The sequence below is a fragment of the Pollicipes pollicipes genome, unplaced genomic scaffold, assembly GCF_011947565.3.
Source record: "Pollicipes pollicipes isolate AB1234 unplaced genomic scaffold, Ppol_2.1 Scaffold_7261;HRSCAF=8764_pilon_pilon_pilon, whole genome shotgun sequence".
Taxonomy (NCBI): Eukaryota; Metazoa; Arthropoda; class Thecostraca; order Pollicipedomorpha; family Pollicipedidae; genus Pollicipes; species Pollicipes pollicipes.
This window is the reverse complement of record NW_023597054.1, coordinates 26802270-26808798: the sequence shown is the minus strand read 5'-3', so window position 1 is coordinate 26808798 and position 6529 is coordinate 26802270.

Here is a 6529-nt window from a genome sequence, read left to right as displayed (position 1 = left end):
GGCCGGGCCGGGCCAGGCCGGGCTGGGCCAGGCTGAGTGCAGCGCTGTAGGCTGCTGGGGTTTACAATATAATCTTGTATTTATGTGTGCTGCGGTGGCCGCCGAGCCGGCGGGGCCGCCGGCCGCCGGCCGCCAGCCGCCAGCTCGGTGCTGTCGCCGATCATCGCTGTGTCGTGCTGCCGTAGACTGTAGGGCGCTGCTGGGGAGCCGGCGCGCACCCTGTCTGGGAGCGGCTGCTGGCGGCGTGGACGGCCGGGCCGACGGTGGCCGCCATAGAACGCGCGGTGCGGTGTATCGGTCGGCCCCTCACGCGTGCTCGACTCCAAATATATCCACCCAGGTGAAGACCCGCGTCGTTTGTCGTGATGGGTGCCGAGCCCTGCTCAGCAACACACGGCTGGGTTGTGGGGCCGCTATGAGGACGGAAGAGACTGCGCTGCGGGTCAGTTTTTGTTTCTTCCTGTGGTTGATGGTACGTCACACTTACGACGCCGTAATGAGTGCAAGGACCAGGAAATGACCACCCAGGGCAACACCGATTATTCCACGCTTTCAAAAGCGATCTGAATGAGGTGTGGTTTTCACCTTAATGACTTACATTGCGTAAGGGCCAGAGAAAAGAGGCCAAGAGTGGCACATCTCCTATGCTGATATTTCCGATACGAATATCTGGGTCCCGTGTATTCAAGCACAAACGAAGTTCCAGGTATGGACGCCAGCCCATAGGACGCTCCAGCGTCGGGGGTGCTGGGAAATTAATCCGAGCGCTGTCCAAACCCGAACCTGCGATGACAGTGCATGTGCAGGTAGACGCCGCATTCAATATCAGCGTTGAAATCCCGGCGCAGTCAGCCCGTCGCTCTTCTGACGTCACAGCTCGGTGGAAGCGTGGCTGTGGCGGCTGCAGTGAGGACGGACCCCCTGGTGGACCGGTGTAAGGTTGCATGTACTCGGCGTCGATTGCGAGCACCATTCTCGTGCAATTATTTTTGAATATCGTTGAGATAACACCGTAGCGTTACTCCATAAACCGCATTCGCGGTCATACGAGCACCCGGCTGTCCCCCAGAAGAGGGACTGGCACCTGCCGCCGCCCAGTGACAGGTTCCGCGATGCCAGGTTGGCGTCCACACGTGCCACGAGCTGGACACGCGCACGCGCCGCCGTTTCGCCCGTCAGCTGGGTGGTTGCGGGCGGCGCTGCCAGCAGGAGCGTGGCAGCCGCCAGCAGCGCCGCGACGACTCTGGCCGATGCTGCCAACAGGGGCGACACTGTCCGGGACAGGGAGAGAGGGGCGGTCCGCCGAGGTCGCCGGGCCACCGCCATCGCTGTATGTCCGAGGGAGCCATCACCGTCGCCATCACCATCACGCCGTCGCCATCACCGTCCGGGACAGGGAGGGAGCGGCGGTCCCCTGAGGTTGCCGGCTCACCGCCGTCGCTGTAGGTCCGACCGACAGAGAGGGAGCCATCACTGTCGCGCCGTCGTCACCGTTATACGGGACAGGGAGGGAGCGGCGGCCTGCCGGTGTCGCCGGTGCACCGCCATCACTGCCAGTGCCTGCCGTCGGACTGTTGTGAGAGCAGGTCAGGTCGCAGCCCTGAGGGTGAGAGGCGGCCTCTCTGCGTCACTGCATGACAGCACTACAGCCATGACAGGCACCTCCAGGTCCACTGACAGTTCTCGGGTGCAATAAGACAGAATAACGTGGCGCGGGCGTCGGACAGTTGACCAGGGCAGAGTGAGACGGCAGGGCTGGGAGATCCAAACAGGCGGGCGACACGGCCGGGCATGGGCCGGGGTTCAACATGGGATGCACGTCCATGAAGCGTAAGACATGATACATACCGAGTTAGAGATCGTTCTCCTTCATGCTCTCAGTGCTCAAGAAAACGCTCGGACGGCAAACCCCTCAAGAGGCTCGAGCTAAGCACCAGACAGCGTGCCGTTTCAGTGCAACACGTGTACATGGCTGACAGATAATCCACCACGCTCCAGCGCCAGGAACATTAGTTTTGCACCGCTTTCTGCTCACCACCGGAATGCTTCTTTCAACTGTCTCTGATTTATCTCTCACATTTAATCTGCGCTGCTCCCGGGGCTTCCTCCATGCAATGCTCTATAAAGAACAGTAGGCAGCGGCTAACGGCTAACTCCGCTGACATTGGCACTCGCGCCTTGCTTGCGGCTTTCGCCACGGTGTAACTCAACCCTGGACACACCGCGAGGACATGACCTAACCACGTTCAGCGCACAAAACGTACGCCTTTCGCTACTTCTGCAGCTGTACGGAAAGCAGCAGTGAAGTTTCCTGTTGAGCTTGGAGCAGCCTCCCAACTTCGATAAGAAAGTGGGCCAAATCCGGGGTGAAACCCGTTTTGAGACGCATTTTCGAGGTAGGTTTAGCGACTCTGTGTGTGTGTGTGTGTGTGTGTGTGTGTGTGTGTGTGTGTGTGTGTGTGTGTGTGTGTGTGTGTGTGTGTGTGTGTGTGTGTGTGTGTGTGTGTGTGTGTGTGTGTGTGTGTGTGTGTGTGTGTGTGTGTGTGCGTGCGTGCGTGCGTGCGTGCGTGCGTGCGTGTGTGCGTGTGTGTGTGTGTGTGTGTGTGTTTGTGTGTTACACGGAGTAGCTGCCCCATCCTCCGGTATGTCGTGTATCCGCGCATGAATTTTTGGTAGCTTATGGGGCATCTATTGCGCGTGTTTTGACAAAAAGTGCCCCCTAGCGTTTGTGGTTTCGGAGCAGGGGCGGTCTTAGAAGGATAGTACCTGCTCCATTTAGCCAAACTGTGTATTGTAAGCACCACAGAGCAGATACGCTGGCAAAAGGCAAAGCAAATAAATGTTATTACTTTCACGGTGATGAGCAAGGAGTCCAATGAGCCTTCCCCGCCGAAGCGGCTGCTTCAGATAAGAATTGTGAGCTATTCAGAAGGATTTCGAGAAAACGCGGTATTACCGATCTAATTGGACGCTTGTGATCTAACAAGAGGTGAAAGTACAAAAGGTGGCATGCTCCCTTCGATGCAAGCCGTTTGGCCTACACTTCGTATGTTCACGTCACGACACGTGGGTCCTCAGTAGACTGTTAGTGTTTTGTAACGCCTCACTTGTGCGGGCGCTCGCCGAAGAACGTGACAAGCTGCAGCATGGCCGGCGCGGGGACGCCAGGGTCTGGGCCGGCACCGTGCATGTGAGGTCGCCACACTGGCTGCTCATCGCATGTCGTAAAATGCGCATCAGTGGAGCGCGTTGCATTTGGTGCAATCACTCCAAGAATACATGAGGCAATTTGTGACCCAGTAATTTATGAATGAAGCTCATAATAGGCCTCATACAAATTGAATAATTCATCAAATCTGATGTCCAACTGCATCTTTGTCGTGCTTATAACACTTCCACAATGCTTCGAGTCATATGAAGCGGAACAAGATCAATGTATCGCCCTGATATCGTTAGCTTAATGGTTTTAGAGTTACTATGCTAAGCACTATTCTAATACATGCTAGGTGATCGCTGATGGTCAGCGCAGTTATCCTACAAGGACGGAGAAGACCCAAGAGGTATCAAAGTGAGAAGAGTAACCCATCTAAGCTCCAAGACGCCAAATGTCTCGAGTGCGCGGAAGAGGTGTAGAGGTGTAGAGGTGTAGTGTAGAGGTGTAGAGGTGTAGTGTAGAGATCTTCTCGTGCGGAAGAGGTGCAGAGACCGTTACCGCGATTGCCGGCATAGCTCAGTCAGGAATCCCATGGTATTCTATCATTTTGGCGTGATGGTCTGTAACAACGAACAACGTCCCCCACTTCGCTCTTGTGCAGGTTCAATTCAGTTTGTGGGAATCGCCGGGAGGTACCAGTTTTCTCAAGGTTCGCTGCGTGATGGAGAATCGATTGCGGACTGTTTGGCTGACTTGAAAAAAAATCGCTAGGAACGCAAACTTCAGAACCCATTTCTAGGTGGATAAACTGGTGTGTGGATTGAATAATTCTCACGGCCGAAATAAGTTGCTGTGCATGGCGTCATTGACTCTGGATACCGCTGTTCAGTGCTCTGCTAGCGACGGCCACGCTCCTGCTGGCAGCGGCGCCCGCAGCCACCCAGCTGAAGAGCGAGTCGGCGGCACGTGCGCACGTCCAGCTCGTGGCACGTGTGGGCGCTGTCCTGGCATTGTGGAACCTGTCGCGTCCGGAGGGACGCGAGTGTCGGTCGACCACGCGTGAGCTCGCCGCTTGCTCGTGCGACACCGACCGCGCACTGTATGGAGAGTGCGCTCTGGAAGTTGGCCCGGCGCGCCCTCCACGCTGCGAGCTGACGTGTCGCGCATGTTCCGACTCGGTCTGGATGTATACGGATTTGCCGTGCCCGGACCAGTGGCGTGGTGGGTCGGTGCGACGCTCCAACGCTCGGAATGTGACACTCGTTGAAGATCCGTTCGCACCTTTGCTGATGACAGATTCCATCAGTAGGATGACCTACAACTAGTGCACTATCTGTTACCATGATCCTCGAGGTTCCATCTTTTGGACATCAGATATATTTTGTCCGGTATTGACTGAAAAACAGCAGGATGCCTTAACAATCACGGATGCTTTCCAGACGAACTAGGAATTTATTACCCGCGTTTCCATCAGCCGGTTTCGTGAAAACGCTTCATTTCCCAGGACAGAGAAGCGGCAGACGTGGATTCAGTTCCAACAGTACGCAAACATGTGCTGCGACAGTGAGACAGAGCGGCGAACCGACGGGCTGGGCACGGTGACTGAGTGGGGGCTCCCGCTGTTTAAGTAACTTAGCATCATGTTGACGGCAGTACCTATGAAGGAACCAATAAACCTCCGTTCCCAGCGGGGGCTGATCCGCTGAATCGGGACGGTTCCTTGCCGCCTTGAATGGCGACATGCTTAGCTCAGTGCGCTGACCATGGAACACTTCATATCAGCAGTAGGTTGGGTCACGAGAAGGGTTTTTGCGGGCATTTCCAATTTAAATATTGAGATCATTGGGCGTTATTTAAATGCAAATATACAGTTTTTGAGGCTTAGAGTTAAGTTTGGAGGTTGCCGCTGGGCACCGTTCGCGTATTTTTGTTGTTATCTTAGCTTTTACCACGCTTTTACAATCCATTAAAAGTATATTTTCAGATTATCGGTATGTTGTATGACAACAGAAGTGACCTGTGTATAGTCAAGCCGTTTCTTTAAACCTTCTTGTAGGGTCCCGTTGCGCCATGGCCTCTGGGCTCTGATATAACCAAAACAGTCGCTGGCGTTCCATAAAAGAGGTGGTGATAAAAGTGCGAAAGAACGGCTCATGCAACAGTCTGTGCACCAACTGGAATATGCCGGTTGCTGAATCTTGCAGATCGGCTTAACTCTTGCCCTGAGGCGAAGGGGTTGATGCGACCCTCCCTAAGGTTTTTTTGGAGGATAGCTCTCCGGCACGTCGTGCGATTGCATCAAGATTTTCAATAACCTATGTGGTGCTCATTACAGATGTTTTAACAAAAAATGCGCCGCTAGCATTTCCAGTTTCGGAGCAGCGGTTCGTTTAGGAGCACTACACGGCGATGTACCTGCTAAGCTGGTGGCAGGTAGCAGCCGACGTTGCCGCGAAACGTGTGCGGCGGCCGACGTTGTTACCATATACATCGCAGTACTCAAAATTGAACTACGAATACGCATGTGTAGGTTTCGTGTCGCTACGAGTCATGGTCTCGTACACATGAGGATGAAAAGCTAAGAAGGCTAGATTTTCGGGAAAATTTTACATTTGATTTGGTATCGTGAAATCGATTATTGACCTGGCGACATCAAACTTATACACAATCGTGAGATCTTGCTGAGACTAACTTGCTGAGTATCTTACATTCCTGGGTTTGGAAACGACAGAGAGGGGTTCGCATCGAACACCGACCCATCAGTCGGCATTATGAAAAACGGCGAATCAGGGCGAGGGTTCATAGGCGCTTGTACAAAACACCAATGTAGGCTACACTCATTGACAACCCGTTGGAAGTGGTTGGGCGAAAACCCAAGCCCCTATGAGCCTTGCGGCATCTGTTTTTATCTGCCCCTCAACAAATGTTAAGCATCGAATACCAGCTGCATCGTATAAGTTCAAATCCATCTAAAAATGGTGACTGGATCTATAAAAATTATAGGGCTTTGAGCTATGCAATGAACAGAAAAGATGCTGAAGAAACATCTGAATTTATTCATTTCCTGCTGAGGATGGATCGAGTTGTGATTCCATTATATCACAAAACTCAATAAGCGCAAGCCTGGTAGTTATTGATGGCTCTTATTGTGGATGGGTGGGGTAGGATGATGTAGAGGCTGCTAGGTTGACACAAGTTTTCTGCTCAATGATTATGTTCGAGCAGCACAGCCTAAATGCTAGAAGCATGCTACATTACCTTTCGGTACGTCGCTCGGTGCCTAGTACTTCATGTTGGCGTAAGTTACTTAGCACCCTGTTTTGTTATACTGTAGAAGACATTTGTGCTCAGTGTGTGCGGCATAAGCCCGTGAAT